The 14,977-nt window shown below is 39.0% G+C and overlaps 1 protein-coding gene across 11 annotated transcripts in view; it reads right to left on the reverse strand.

Annotated features, from left to right (window-relative positions):
• MACROD2 (mono-ADP ribosylhydrolase 2) overlaps positions 1–14,977 on the reverse strand; it is an 869,250-nt gene that overhangs the window by 677,350 nt on the left and 176,923 nt on the right. The window lies entirely within an intron of this gene.

Raw genomic sequence — 14,977 nt, forward strand, 5'->3', positions numbered from 1 at the left:
ACTTGTAAGCTAATAAATAAAACAGTAATACAATTATTAAAGCTTAATGTGTTGAATAGCTTGTAAATTGCAGTCTTGGATTTGTCATTCTATGAACCACATTCCTTTTTGATTACAGAATTATGTAAAAGTCCTTCATTTTAAAGAAACTTAAGCAGACTTTGATGCAACTTTTGATTAGCTCTCCTTGTTTTCTATGGCAGGGGATCACTGAGGATGATGATGAGAAACTGGCCCCACTGATATCGAAGGGTGTTTTACCACGGTATGCAATTGATTTGGGATTTTACTCAGTATGCTTAATTGCCTCCGTACTGTAACCATCCAGCTGTCCAAGTGGGTAAATCACTTATGGAAAGCAATTTTCAGAGCATGGTGACACAAGATGGTCCTTCAAATTAAGCTAGTACAACTGGAGCCATGCCAAACATTTTCCTTCCACTGCCTAGGCAAAAACAGAAGGAAAGCCCAGGCATCTAAGCCTGACCTGAGTAAACTATCCACCCTTTAGATGTGTGGGAAACAAATCCCTGTCCTATCCTCATATAGATAAAACACAGTATAAAAGCAAGAGCATGAAAGATGGACATAGGTATCTCTTATTGCTTGGTGATGAGTAAGGGAGAAGCAAGACATCAAACAATTTCCTGCTTCAGGACAAGGGCAGATGGCATGATATACAGAATAAATCCAGTATTTTCCAGTATCCAAACTTTCTACTGTTTTCCATTATTATTTCTATGACTTCCCTCTGCTTCCTACATAAAAGAATGTAAACAGCAAATTTCCTGTTGGTTTTTTTTTTTCCATCACTTTCTTGAGACTCTCACAAAAAATCAACAGTTACCTTGGTCTTTCCTCATTTCTTTTTCAGATACTCTGAAAACATCTTTCACTTAACATCCGCTTTCAGCCCAACCATTTGCAGCCCCGACACTGCAGTGAAACGATCTCCATTGAAAAGCTAAATTCTCCATCAAAGTAGCACACCCAAGAGCCCTGATTTATAAAGCGACACATACCGTTAATATTATTATCTTAGAGTGACTCAAGAAGCAGCTTTATATTAGCAAAAAATGCAATGCTCTTTAAAGAAATAAATATACAGCTTTATATCTAGCTTAGCTGACGAAATCTAATCAAAATAAACTGCCACCTGTAGGGACAGTTATCCATCTTAGGGCTGGTTGTTCCTACACTTATTGAGTGAACTGTTGAGACCCAAACGTAGAGGGATGTTCTCGTGCATCTTTCTGATCCAAGTCTGGTAATAATCTGGAGAGTAGATGGAGGAAAATGGGGCAAATAATCTTTGTTTCTAAAACATACATAGCATAACAAGACCGCTTTAGGCTCTTGGCTATCCTCTATAAAGTGCTAACAGGGAGCAAATATTGCCATACACAAATTGCCTTTGAAAAAGATACAATGATAGTAATCATAAAAGTATGCAGTCATATTGTAAAGAGTGTCACTGAACTTCAATCTTCCTACACTTATCTGCCCTTGTCCTCAATGAAATTCACTATTAAACACAAGATACAAATTAAAAACAGCCCCACGTGTTTCTACAGCAGGTTCCAAAGGAATCTTGTAACAGGTACCATCACCTTCCCTGCAGTGAATCCAGTGTATCTGAGACAAAATTGAGCGTGCTTCCTAACAGAAGAATAGAAAAGTAACAAAGTCTCATCTACTTCCACAAGTCTGCTATTCAAGATCATTCTTTTTGGCCCTGTAGAATGCACCTAGAAGTACCATTCTAGTTCTTGAATGAGTCAAATTCTAGTATTTCAGTTATTAAGTTTGAGAGACTTAAGAGACACAGCTAAGACCTGTAATACCTCACTGAAACCAAAGTTTCCACTGCTAAAAAAGTTTCTTCTGATACGGGTCCAACATCCCCTATGCAAACTCTCTTTGCGGGCTTCTCGGAGAATTGTGTTTCTCTCATTAACTTTTAACTGACAATGTTCATCTTTCCAATATTTTCTACAATTTGTTAACAGCATATAGCATCACACACTTCTCTATAGAAACAGCAAAAACAGTTCAAACAGATTTTTGGCTGCAGTGCATCTATTACAGCTGTTGAAATTACAGTAATAATTCATAGGCTTTCTTCTTTTTTTTTTTTTTTAAAGCATTATGTTTGACTATTAGGAAGAAAATCAAACCACTTTCCTATGATGCCAGGAAAGAACATGACTGAATTACATTTACAGCATCCTTTCCAGAAACACAATGTGTCACTAAAAAATCATTTTATTTTCAGATTTTTTTGATTGTACTCAAAAAGTTCAATAAAATATACCTGTCAATTTTTGGGGAAGCCTCACCATGACAGAAGTAACTTGTCACTTCCCACCTAAAGCATAGCTACCCCCAGCCAGAGCTGAGCATTTTCATCTGGATGGAGAGGAGGTCAGCACAGCCCCATGGCTGCAATCACATCATATTATGTTGGAGCAAGTGTTGCCTCTCTTCTCAGTCCCACGGTGTTAATCTACAGCTGCGTTTTGTCCATCAGAGCTCTCAAATGACCAAATCTTGCAAAACACTTTGAAAGGGGCTCCTGCTGTGGAAGTTCAACTATGAGTAGGTAATGAGCAACCAGCGGTGGGACCCTAGGAGCTGTCAACCTCCAAACCTGACACAGTCCAAATTGCTCCCCGGGTTGTACCACTACACTGTGTCCAGGTACAACTCCCACGCCTGACTTGGGGTGTGCCCGGCCTCAGGTAGCACACATTACAACAGTTGTAGACAACTAGTAAATCCATCTTAAATAACCTCTTGTCCATATTTCTCTATCACAGAGCTGAACAAGATTCTCAAGTGACAGGAGAGCTGGGGTGGAGGAAAGGGAAAGAGTGAATTGCTGCCAAGTTACCAAGGTGAGAACAGTAGAAGACAACAACCAACTGTAAGAGGGGCTCCAAACAAACATGACAGAATCACAGAATCACAGAATCGACTGGGTTGGAAAAGACCTGAGATCATCGAGTCCAACACTTGGTCCAACTCTAGTCCGTTTACTAGATCATGGCACTAAGTGCCATGTCCAATCTCAGTTTAAAAACCTCTAGGGACGGCGAGTCCACTACCTCCCTGGGCAGGCCATAATTGACATTAGGACTTCTTGCACCTCATTTCATTCCCTGTGTTACCCTTCCAATTCAACCTGCCCAACCTTTCTAAAATTGCCTCCTTACAAACGACAATAGATTCCTGGGCATTAATTCTGAAAATCCACTCACAATACAAACCTTGAAATATTATTTTAACACCTGCTTATTTATACTAAGAGGAGGGATGACACAGAGCAGTCAGCAGACTAGGAACTTCCTTCTCAGACTGAAATACAACACATGGTGATAAAGCCCCATCCAAGACATCTCACTTGGTGATGGCCCACAAGAGTCTGCCTCTGTACAGTGAACAGAAATACATTTAAAAATAGTAATAGGGCTTTCAGCCTTTTAGGTCTAGATTTCTTTTTATGAGATATATGAGAAGCATCAGCAGTAAAAATTGTTTGTAAAAAGTTCAGGCTCATCTCTTAAGAAAAAATCCACTCTAAAAAACAAATCCAGGCTCTAATCACCCTGTGTAACGATTTAGCCCTTAACGAGATGTTTATGACCCCAGATTCAACCAGAAATTCAGTATTTCAAATGACAGGGCACCTCAATGGACTAGACTTTTCTGCTTTTTAACACAGAGGAAGAGGAGCAGGACAGCGCTACTAAACAAACTCCATCAATACTGGGCTGGTCTACCCACAAAACTACACTCTTGCTCTAAGAAACAAAACTCCTTCCAAAACACTTCTGTGGGGAAAGAGGAGGGGGAAACAGAACAAAACAAATCACCAAAAAAACAACACCAACCACAACAACAACAAAAACCACCAACCTGACCAACCTGGAAGGAAAGTATTTAAACTAAGCTTAGTTTCTCATTATGGAATACCCATAATGAAATCTCAGGTTACTAAAAAGTACAGATTTGAATAATGAATATACCAGCATATTTGACAAATAAGAACTTGATGTGAATGTTTTACATCTCAGCCTTCTTAATGACTTAAGTCATGGAGTTTTCCAACACTTTTTCAAGTGAATAAACAGACCAGAATCTCTGGCACAGGTCTTAACATTTTCCTCGATCTTCCCTTTACAACGGTGTCATTGCCAAGAAGGAGGATTATTTGGAATTCTGTGGAAAACAAATGAATGCTGAAGAAGTTCACCTCAAATGAAACTGAAAATCTTTCTGCACTGTAAGCCAAAAGGTATAAAAAATGAACAAGGATGTATGTATGTGTTGCTGAAAGAGACATTCGTAGACACAGAATTAATGTTTCCGCTGTCAGTTCTGTGGAATTTAGAAAATAGGTAAGATGCAAATACCAATTTTTTGGATGTCTTTGGAGATAACACACTTTTAGCTTTGTTAACAACATAGCTGGATAACTCTGGTTACTTTTTGTTGGCACATACTCATCTGACAACATTTTTAAAACATAAATTCTTCTGGGAGCTTGTCTTTGTCAAGTATTAATGGCACTAGTAACTTAAATTGACATCTATGTCATGCAGCCATGCATCTGTCAGTATAATAAAAATATACTCTTAAAAGATTACTTGATACTGTCTGACTTTGGCAGCAGATGTTTGAGCTTATTTTGATGTAAAAAAGATTAAATATTTTTGTCAATACTTTCTAATTGTGAAATTTATTCAAGAAGACATCTTTATAACTGGCAGTGTGGGAAGATGCAAGACAGTCTATTGCCTCAGACACCATTTTTATTCATCAATAAAACATCATAACAGGCCGCTGGTGAGAAGAGTACCAGCAATTTATGAAACAGGAAGCTACATTTCTTCTACATGTTTTGTGAGACATCCTTACCTGTCACTGCATTTTGTTTGATCCTTTCTCAAGAAAGAGAAAGAATAAAGAAGAGTGAGCTAATAACTGCACCTTGTACATTCGGCCATTTTTAACTTGAGATCTGTTGTGGTGCCTTAGGGTAAAAAGCTTTAAGCTTAAAGACCATGAAGTCATTTCGAAGTAGATAAAATACAGCCAAACACAATATACTACAGCACAGTCACCCCTATAATTAACTTTACTCAAAATACTCCCTTGCACACAAAGCCATGGCAATAAGGAGAGGTAAAATAACATTATACTAACAGACTGGGCCAGATTTGCAAAGTTATGTGCCTAATGATGCAAAGCAGAGATTACTGGAAATCAGCAAACCACCCAGCCTCCAAAATACAATTGACTTAAAACGCTGAGGAACATTGTAAAGTCCCAGCATTAGCATCTTCAGACATCTATGTGCCTTCTGTAAATACAGCCTCCAGATACTTACTCAGTATGGAGGGTGTGACAATAACCTGCATGCAACCATATACCAGAAATAGCTCCCTAATACAGGTAGTAGCAAATTATTAATTGTTTCCTACAATGCAGAAGATTTCTACAAACAAGCTGCTTCTCTCTATACCTGGAAAGGGCTTTTGCCCCTCTGGACTAACACCAAAAGCTGAACTGGGATGGAATCCCTTGGCTCACGCACGAGCTGGAGCTGTGTGGACTATTTTGGGCTGAACATCTACCCAGTCATATGTTGGTGTTAGTACAAAGCACCAACTTCAAGCTCTTTTTCTACAAAGCCAAGATGTCCAGAATCACGACCCAATGCATTCCCTTCATGAAGTTGCCACCATCTGCGTTAGCAAAACAGATGATGTGGGAGACATGAGAAATGGGCTGAGTTTTCCACGCCTTACTTTTTTTCAAGGATACCAAAAGTCCACCCTACCAATTTCTCTGTTTTAAAGATAAACAAAATCTAACGGAAGGCTTTGTGCAACTAAAAGCACAGGGTTTGTATTTGGAACTAATAAAACGGCTTTGTGGTTTCCTTGTCATACAATCTGTGCTATTCTATTCCCCGCTCACAAATTTTGTATAGAGAACAAATTGTTAAAACTATGTTTTGCCATCTTTGCAAATAAAGTAGTCATTATCTCCAATTTCAGGCTTGTAAAGGGTATTTCATAGGTAGATTAAGGAAAAAAAAGCCATCAGCATACTAGTAAGTGCTCTGGAGTTGATCCTGTCAAGGAAATTGCCTTCACAACATTCTGAATTCAATAAGGAAACAATAACTGTCACAACTTTTCAGTTATTTTTCTTCTTCTAATACATTAGCAACTCAATATATAAAGTGCATTTATGCAAGAAAGCTATTTTTAAAAGTTATATATTACACCCATTAAGCTTAATCAGTCATATGCAAAGCATCTTTGAAATCTGATATGAAGGGGAAAAAAACCAAAACCACAACCAAAACCAAACACCAAACCCACAAAAGCCGATGTGGGCAAGGCAGCAGTCAGCAGCAGCGTGAACACCGTATAGAAACAAGCACATAGCTCTCAGCCTGGCATTAAAATGTAGAATATATGGAAGGCGGACCGTCAAAGGAGAAAAATGACAGGTTTTGACCTGACAGTGAAATACAGTGATTGCTTTAATGCAGAGTGAGAGGAAACGAACAGCAATCGAAGCTGACTAACACATGCTGAGAAAAACACACGAGAGAAGGCGTTTGGCCTGGAGTGCTTCCTAAATGCTGCTGTATAAACCTCTGTATAGACTGAAGATTAAGCTCCAACTTTAAAAGGAGCCGAAACTTTACAGTAGCCTGAGGACTCAAAATCACCACAATTGCTTCTTGGTGGGTAAGTCAGTCAACCACAGCAAAAAAAATGGAACTGAAAAGAATATCCAAAAAGAAGAGATAAGTTTATTTTTAAGAATGGTATTCATCAGGAGATCTTCAGTCCCAAACGCAACACCACAAAGCATTTCCAGGTGAAATGCCGCAAAACCAGCACATCACGCGTTCGTACCAATGAAATTCACACCCATCCACCGGTACTACTTTCAGCTAGACAAAAACACCTATTTCAAATCCGTGGGAAGAAGGCGATGCAAAAGGAAAAGGTTTCCCAGCAGCACAAAGGACAGTTAGAGCCTGTTTGATGAGGCTGATCTCATCGATGACAGACGCGTTGAATCAGAAGCGGCAGTTTGAAGGGAAGGAGACAGAAAAGCTCAAAGTGGCTGGTAAGCACAGAAACGTCCATCGGCGCGTTTTGCACGAACCCCTTGCTCATTTTTCACATTCTTCCTGGCAAACGCGAGAAAGGCACAAAGCAGGAATAATTTCATTCTAAAACACGCATTGAAAAATGATCACACACAATAGCAGATGCTAAAGGGAAAGTTACGTTATGAATTAAGATTTCATCCATTTTTGTCTGTCGATTCATGGTTTGCTCAACCACTTAAAGGTGCCTTCTAGATCATCAATGTATTTTAAAATATAGCCGAGCTGAATCCTAAAGCAACAGGAACTTATTTCAGGGCAGAATAATGAGGAAAAAAATATCCAGGTCTACTCCGGTCAGTTCTTCATCTCATAATTTGGGCCATTTGTGCGGTTTGTAAATGTAGCGTTAAAAGGAATTAAAGTGCTGCAGTGTATAATTAATCCATTTAAGTAGACTCATCATCAATATTTAAAAGCCTACGCAAAATAGAATAAGAGGCTGTCCGAGGTTCTACCTGCACAATTAGAAAAGCAGTTTTGGTGGTAATTATTTCAAAATAATTAGTGAAATTTATATCATTCATGTATCTTCACAGTATCCCAAGGGATGTGTTACCTGGATAACAGAAAAAAATAGAGGGAAGTTCTTAGTGCTTTCTTTTCTTTTGTATTTTCAAAATTACAACCAGCCCTGAACCTCCCAAGGTTTACCTGTACACAAACACTGCTATGGTACTTATGCTGTTCTTAATCACAATATTTCATTTCAATTCTATTCACTAGGAAATAATTGCGTAAGATTTGATTTCACGAAGGAAAAGATCAGATTGGAAAAAGTTTTAATAAGGCAACAATTCTGCCCTGAAAATCAAAAAGAAATCAAAAGGTGATACAAACTAACATGTTTCAGTCTTGAAATATTAATATTCAACATTCAGGCTTCAAAACTATAAAAATCCCTAAACTTGTTACAAAATCCAAGTCTACTGCTGGAAAAGAAGCTCCCTGGGGCCTTTCCCTGAGAAGAGCACGGTGGATGTTTCTGCAGGGTGTAACTGTGGTGTGGGCACAGCCCGTGCTGCTCCTCATTTACTCAAAGGAGCTCAGTCCTGGCTCCAGCTGCAGGGCTGCCCTCAGTGGGCGTATTTTGGAGTAAAAGCACCGCGTGTCCACACCACCACTGGTTTGTCTCAGGGTATTAACACTTGTGAAAAAAAACTCAGTTTTCAAAAGAAGGAGGAAAAAAGGGAAAGAAAAGAAAAAGAAAAAAGGCACACCTCATGTCCTACCAAACCAGCCCTCACACTTTTTTCCAGCTACGCAGACAAGACTTCACTTGCGAATTTTGCTGCGAAGTTAGAGGAAGGCGAGGTGTTATTGCGCTGTTTTTGCAAGAGCAGCCTGGAAGGAAGATTTTGACAATGAATTACAAGCTCCTGCAAGCGACGAGCACAGACATGTAGGATCTGCAGAGCCTGCGAGTAAAGCTCTGAAGTAAAGTCTCCTTTAAAATGGATCCAACTGGGCGAATGTAACATGCTCTGCGTATGAACGCGTTGTATAACATCTCTAATGATCCTTTCGTTATATAGCCTGAAATTAGAAGCAGCTCCCACTGTGGCCAGTGTGAGCCATATTACAGCAAAAACAGAGAATCTGGTTATGTATTTTACTGCACTGTTTTGTTTTCAAACACAGGCCCAAACTGTTGCTATAGGGCTAAATATTTGTATAACAACAGTCATGTATTTCTTTATAAGGGGAAGTAGAACTTAATAACCTGGTTATTTTGAGAAAGGAATAATGCATTACAGTAACATATGGAGCGGACATCTTAAACTGTCCGTAAGAATATTGTCCCAAATAGTTCTGTAGACTGTTGCCAAATATACCATCCATATCCGATTGTTTCAAAATGTTGCCATCTATAAGCTAAACAAAAAAAAATCCTGAAAAGAAAGAAAAAGACAAAAAGTGTAGCCATCAACTTACTCTATCAGAGAAACCAGAAATTGCCCCTTTTATTATAAAAGTTACGTCGGCTTAGTCAGGAGGAGACAGATTACCCTCTTCATTTTACTGCTCCTGGAACATACAATCCATTGTGTGCCTTAAAGTGGAGAAACATAATATCAATACAGGAAAAAAACCCCAACACTACTGTTAGCTCACCATTTTCACATGCCCTGGAAACTTTAAAAACTCTCATCAGGAACTTTAAAGTAAAAGGGAGATCACAATAATCAACATGATGTGAAGGCCTGTTGATACTTTCAGTATTCCAAGGTGTGACAAAGCCAAAGGCCAGATGGAAACCCTGGCAATGATGGGATTTCAGAGGGTGGAGGACAATTCTTTGTTCCCGATGGGTTGTTGGGGGGTTCTCAGACTCTGCAGACTCTCACCGTTCATGATTTATACCAACAACTGTGAGGGTGGAGCCGCACTGCTCAGTTACCTGCCTCCCAAAAACTGCCCTGCACCTCATTCACCTGTGTTACCAACTCCTTGGGTGCCCCAAGGAGTCCACTTCATTGTACTCTGAAAATACCTCTTTTAACACTAAGATTACAGCCACTTCTTAATGATGAAGGAGATTAAAGCTATTATGAAAAAAAAAATGCAGTAAATAGGCACTGTTGTTAACAAGGCTGTGCATTCAAGCAGATAATATCTGGCAGAAGTGGTATTAAGGCTTTGATGAAAAATGTACCGAGGTTAGGCTGGACAAGGATCTTTCATGTTCTCTGAAGCGCAACGGGAGGGTTGGCTGGTCGCGCGGTCCCACGCCAATCACGCCACGCACAAAGAGAATTCCTCAAGCTGCAACACCTCATCAATAACTTCACTGTCCATGCACCAGAGTATCATCCCTCAAATTCCCCACCCTTGCTTCCTGCTGATTTCACTCGTCAAATATGGATACGGGAATGTTGCCCATATCAAGCAGGACTCAGACTACCTTGCCACATAGGCCTGTTCTCAGGTAGACAATATATTTGAGGTCCCTAGAAGAGACCAATCTTTTGGGTGCGGATCAGAAGACCACGTGTGGAAAGCTTATTTCCCTAAATGGACAAATTTAGAGAGGTCGCACCGTGGGACATCCGTGTTTTGTGAACCCAAGACAGATGATGGGAATTCAGTCCCTTGTGGCAGAGATGCTTGTGGTTAATTTACCATCATCCCCACAAGCACTTCCACCACAAATCCTTTCAGCTACAACCTCTACCCAAAACCGCAAGAACTGCTTGTACTTGATATTTTTGCTAACACTTTCTTTCATTGCTTCTAGTAACAGTTTGCCCATTGACTCAAGAGTCGTACCACTTGGTAAAACAAATTAGAGAACAAGTCTGACCCTTTGCCTGGGCCACAACTCAATCGCAAGGGTTTTGTATGTCATACCACCTAATTGTCGGAGGTATTCTCGCTGCAAGCTTCAATAAAAAGGACTGTGGCTCACTAATTAGAGCTTAAGACAGAGGAAACAAAGCCAAAGAAATAATCCTACAAACAATTTCTACAGACAATTAGGCTGCAGATAAAGTTGGGAAAGCTGATTAATCACTTCAAACTACGCTGCTCCTTTTTTTTTCCTGTTACTGAGTATTTTTAAAGTGTTGATCCAAGAAGCATTTCTATGGTTTTGGTTTCACTTATCTTTCTGTAAGGCAAAAAGGGAGGCAAATACATACAGCACAAAAACCACAATAGGTCAAACGTGCCCAGTCCACGCTCAGTCCTTTTCCTCCCAAATGCTGGAACGCATACAGTCCATCTAGAGCAACTTTCTGAAAACGTATTCTCCATAAATTCATATTTTTATGAGTTATATCATTCCTTCTATACTTTATAACAGGAACATTCAAAATTTTAAGAAGCTCCAAGCTTTCATACAGACCTTCTGCATCCAGGTTTAGTATATATTCCACATGTAGAAAATACAAGAAGGAATACTAGAATATATTTTTGGCATATCAAACACTTCATTTCATTATTTTAATACCACTAGCGTGATTTAAGCATCACCTGAGTACTTCTGAAAAACGTACTAAGAAAATAAAGACAGATTTAGGCAAAGCACAAATGTTGCTTATACAGAGAAACCAGTCATGTCAAAGGATATATACATCTTATGCTATATATAAGCACATCTGTAAGGCACGTAAAGTATGTTTTTATAGCTGCTCAGAAAACAAAAAGATTAATCATCTTTTAAAGGACTACATAAAATTACTTCTTTAGTGGCAATTAATAGAGAGGTCCCAATACACCAGTCACATGCTCTGATCATCAGGGAGAAAGAAATTAAATGACAATTAATAAAAAAGAAGCTTTACTGAATACAGAAAATCTCCTTTTTCTCTTGGAAAGGAACCACAGCAATCTCATATTCTATAACCACATTAACAAAGAAATGGTTCAGTGGATAGCTAGAGAAGATATTAAGTCCCTGAAGCATCAGGTAAATAGATCAAAATATGAAACTCGCACTACTAAATATTACATATGGCGTAAGTTCATGGTCATGACTTGCAGGAAGAGATGTCCTGTTAATTTCTCTATAATAAAGCTGTAATCTAAGAATATCACTCCTACAGATATGTATAAAACCCACAGTCCAAAAATTTTACTAGAATTTGTTATGGGCAGCAAAAATCATACTGATCTGGCTGGAATAAGTGACTGTGCAGGAGCACGGCTCTTTTCTTCCCCTGAAGTCTCAGGCAGTCTTTTCTTTATACTTCAAACAAATTAAATCTACTGCAATTAATGATTATAGTTTTTCCTTCAATCAGCCCATATTCCTCTAGGAAATTAACTTTGCTATTAAAAGCCTAAAGGCTGGCAAGGAACCTAGTTAGATGAGTTTTACCTCCTCTGTATTGCCTGTGTAATCAAATGCAGTTTCCCCACCAGTTTAATTCTAATCAGTTTAATTACTGAAAATTACAACAAAAAAAAAAAACACACCCTTACTTCTTACACCAGAACGAAGGAGAAAAGCTGCACACGGTAGCACAAGAATATCAGGTGGCAACAGTTTGGCACTGCACGGGAGGGAGAGGAAATGACCAAAAATAAAGGCAAATTCTAATATTCCTATGACAACAGCTATCAGACTGAGGTGGAACCATGCACCACCCAGGATGGCTTCATTCGCTCTTTCCCACCAAAGGAAACCTGTTAATAATTCAAGCACAGGAGAGCTGTTCATGCATGTGGAGAGAAAACTAGGATAGGAGTCACACTCTTTTCTTGCCATGGCTCTAAAGCAAAATTGTTCTGTTAGTTCACACTAAGGAAGGAGAAACCAAGAGAAAACATGGAGATAAGTGTCTGAAGCGGAGAAAAACACTCTGGTGGAAACCAAGAGAAGAATAAATCTCCAGGAGGAGAATGGATCCTAACAAACAAGGGCAGGATTGAGATGGAAAAAATCCTTATAACAGAAGAGGGGTGAAAGAAAAAGTGCTAATTGAAATGGTCTATTTTATATAAAAAGAAATATATATAAAGAAACATATATAAAGAAATATTTAGAGAGTCAGTATGCATGTTTTCCTCCATGTCATTTTCACAGCCAAATATTCATTAGTGTTGCAAAACTTCCTTTTTAAAAAAATATATATTTCATGGCATGTTTCCTTTATCTCTTGCCACAAGGAAACTTCTACGCTGATCAGAAAAATACAAGGTATTATCATGCCTTTATTTCTTTGGAAATACACAAAACATTTTAAGAAATCCATTCCTCCATTGCATCTTCTTTTTATCATTTTTCCTCTTTGATCATAATCACTTTACTGTCTACTTCGTAATTTTAAGGATCTCGGTCAAGACCACTTCTCTGTAATCTCAGTTAAACTGCTAGTTTGCATTCTACTAATACTGCTGGTAGGAGCAATAGCCATAAACAAGGATTGATACCAGTAAGAAGAGACAGCAGCACTCCCAAGTCTAAACATTTTGGAACATGTTATTTTATTCTTGCTGCAATCACCAATCGGCCAGCTTTTTATTTTGGAACATGCCGAGTGGAAAAGGGAAGCTTCCCACAGACAAAAGCTCTAATCCTCCTCCAAAAAGGAAACTTGTGAAATCCAGGACAAGTTTTTAACTAATTGTTTTCACCAGTCTTTTAATAATGGAAACTGGGCAGGGGTGGAATACCAGAGCAGTATTCAGCGTCCTGCGATCTGCACAGAAACATGGAATGGGAAACTATTGAAACTTTGCCAAAAGGCAAACCACACATTTTCTTAAAGAAATACGTCATGTGTTTTAAACAAAAAACCCCGCTTTGTTGCAAGACAACACAAATGCTTTTCACAAGGTCTCCTCCTGTGCCAAGATGTCTGCAGCCATGGAATCTCCAAAAATCCTCTTGGTTTGTAAAGAACTGCAGACAGAGTATCTTGATGAGCAAACACACCATATCTGAGTCCACAGTGCCCTCCTGATGGGACTATCTAATCAAGGACATTGTGATATAAGCTCCCAGGGTGGAGAATCCTCATGTTTACGTAAATGCAAGTCACTTATTCACAGCCTTTGTTCAAAAATACCTGGCTTTGAACATAGCGTTAATGGGATCAAGCATATCTAATAGGACAATCCACCTCTATCAAAGTCTCCTAAAGGTCTAGACGGAGATAAGATGTCCCCATGTATCCTTCCCCACTCCCAACTGCTTTGTCATAAACACTTTAGAGGATATTTCATCCAATCCTTTCCCAAGTTTTTCCTAGACTTTTGTTCTCTCAGAAGACCGGGAAAGCTGCAGAGAAGTACCTTGCAAATCCTGAAGTTTCTGACTTTTGAAGCACTAATAAAATCTCCACTGAATAAAATGGGGAAATAATTTAAACAATTCAGAAGCATGGATCTATTAGCAGTAACTCCTTACTAGGTGATGGCTTTGTGCCTGCTCCATTCATGATAGAATTTGATTTTCCTCTGCAAGATAAACAATTAGAAAACAGAATAAGAAGAGAGGACCAGAGGGGGAAGAAAAAGACAAAACCAAAACCAACAAAACACCGCAACACCACACAAAACCCCAAGAAATCCAACAAACAAGAAATATTAAGAACAAGATCACAAGGAAGCAAACAAAGGCAAAAGACAAAAGATTTGCCAAAACCCATCTCTTTTCTTCCCCCAGAAGATACACCAAGGTATCTGTATTTTCCATTCACATCACAAATTTTAAGTACACCTCACGAAATGTATCTACGAGACACTTTTGAAAAGAATTATAGTTATAAAAGCTGCAACAGGTCCTACAAGAAACGGCACAAAGATGAGGTGTATGTATTATTGGAGGCTGGTCTCATCAGCCTGGTATCGCTGTCACCATCAGGGACACCTCTCCTGTAGCAAACTGGAGAACATTTCCATTGGGCCCACACTAACTGCATCTCCATACGGCAAGATGACGCCAGCTGTTACTAATGCAATCAGACTATATGTTCCACCATTACAATTTCAAAATTTATCTTTTAAAGAACAGAATTGTATTTGTTTGAAGCATCCGAAATGAAGAAAAAGAACTAGAAATGAAGCAGCCCATGTTAGTTTTGCAACAGAGAGAATATCTCTATATATCACTGCCATCCCATTGAAGCCAAGATTTGAAATGCATTACGTCCAGCATACAAAACACCCTTTCATGAAGATAAATTCAACCATCGGTGGGCGCAAAGGACTCTTGAGAAGGATAAATGCACTTAACGTGTATTTCCCGTTCTTCCCAATCAATCACTCCAGAGGATGTGCATTTGGAGGTTCAAGACCCTTTCATGCAACCTCGAGAGCTCCCGCGGG

Source organism: Columba livia, chromosome 3 (assembly GCF_036013475.1).
Source record: "Columba livia isolate bColLiv1 breed racing homer chromosome 3, bColLiv1.pat.W.v2, whole genome shotgun sequence".
In the NCBI taxonomy this organism is placed as follows: Eukaryota; Metazoa; Chordata; class Aves; order Columbiformes; family Columbidae; genus Columba; species Columba livia.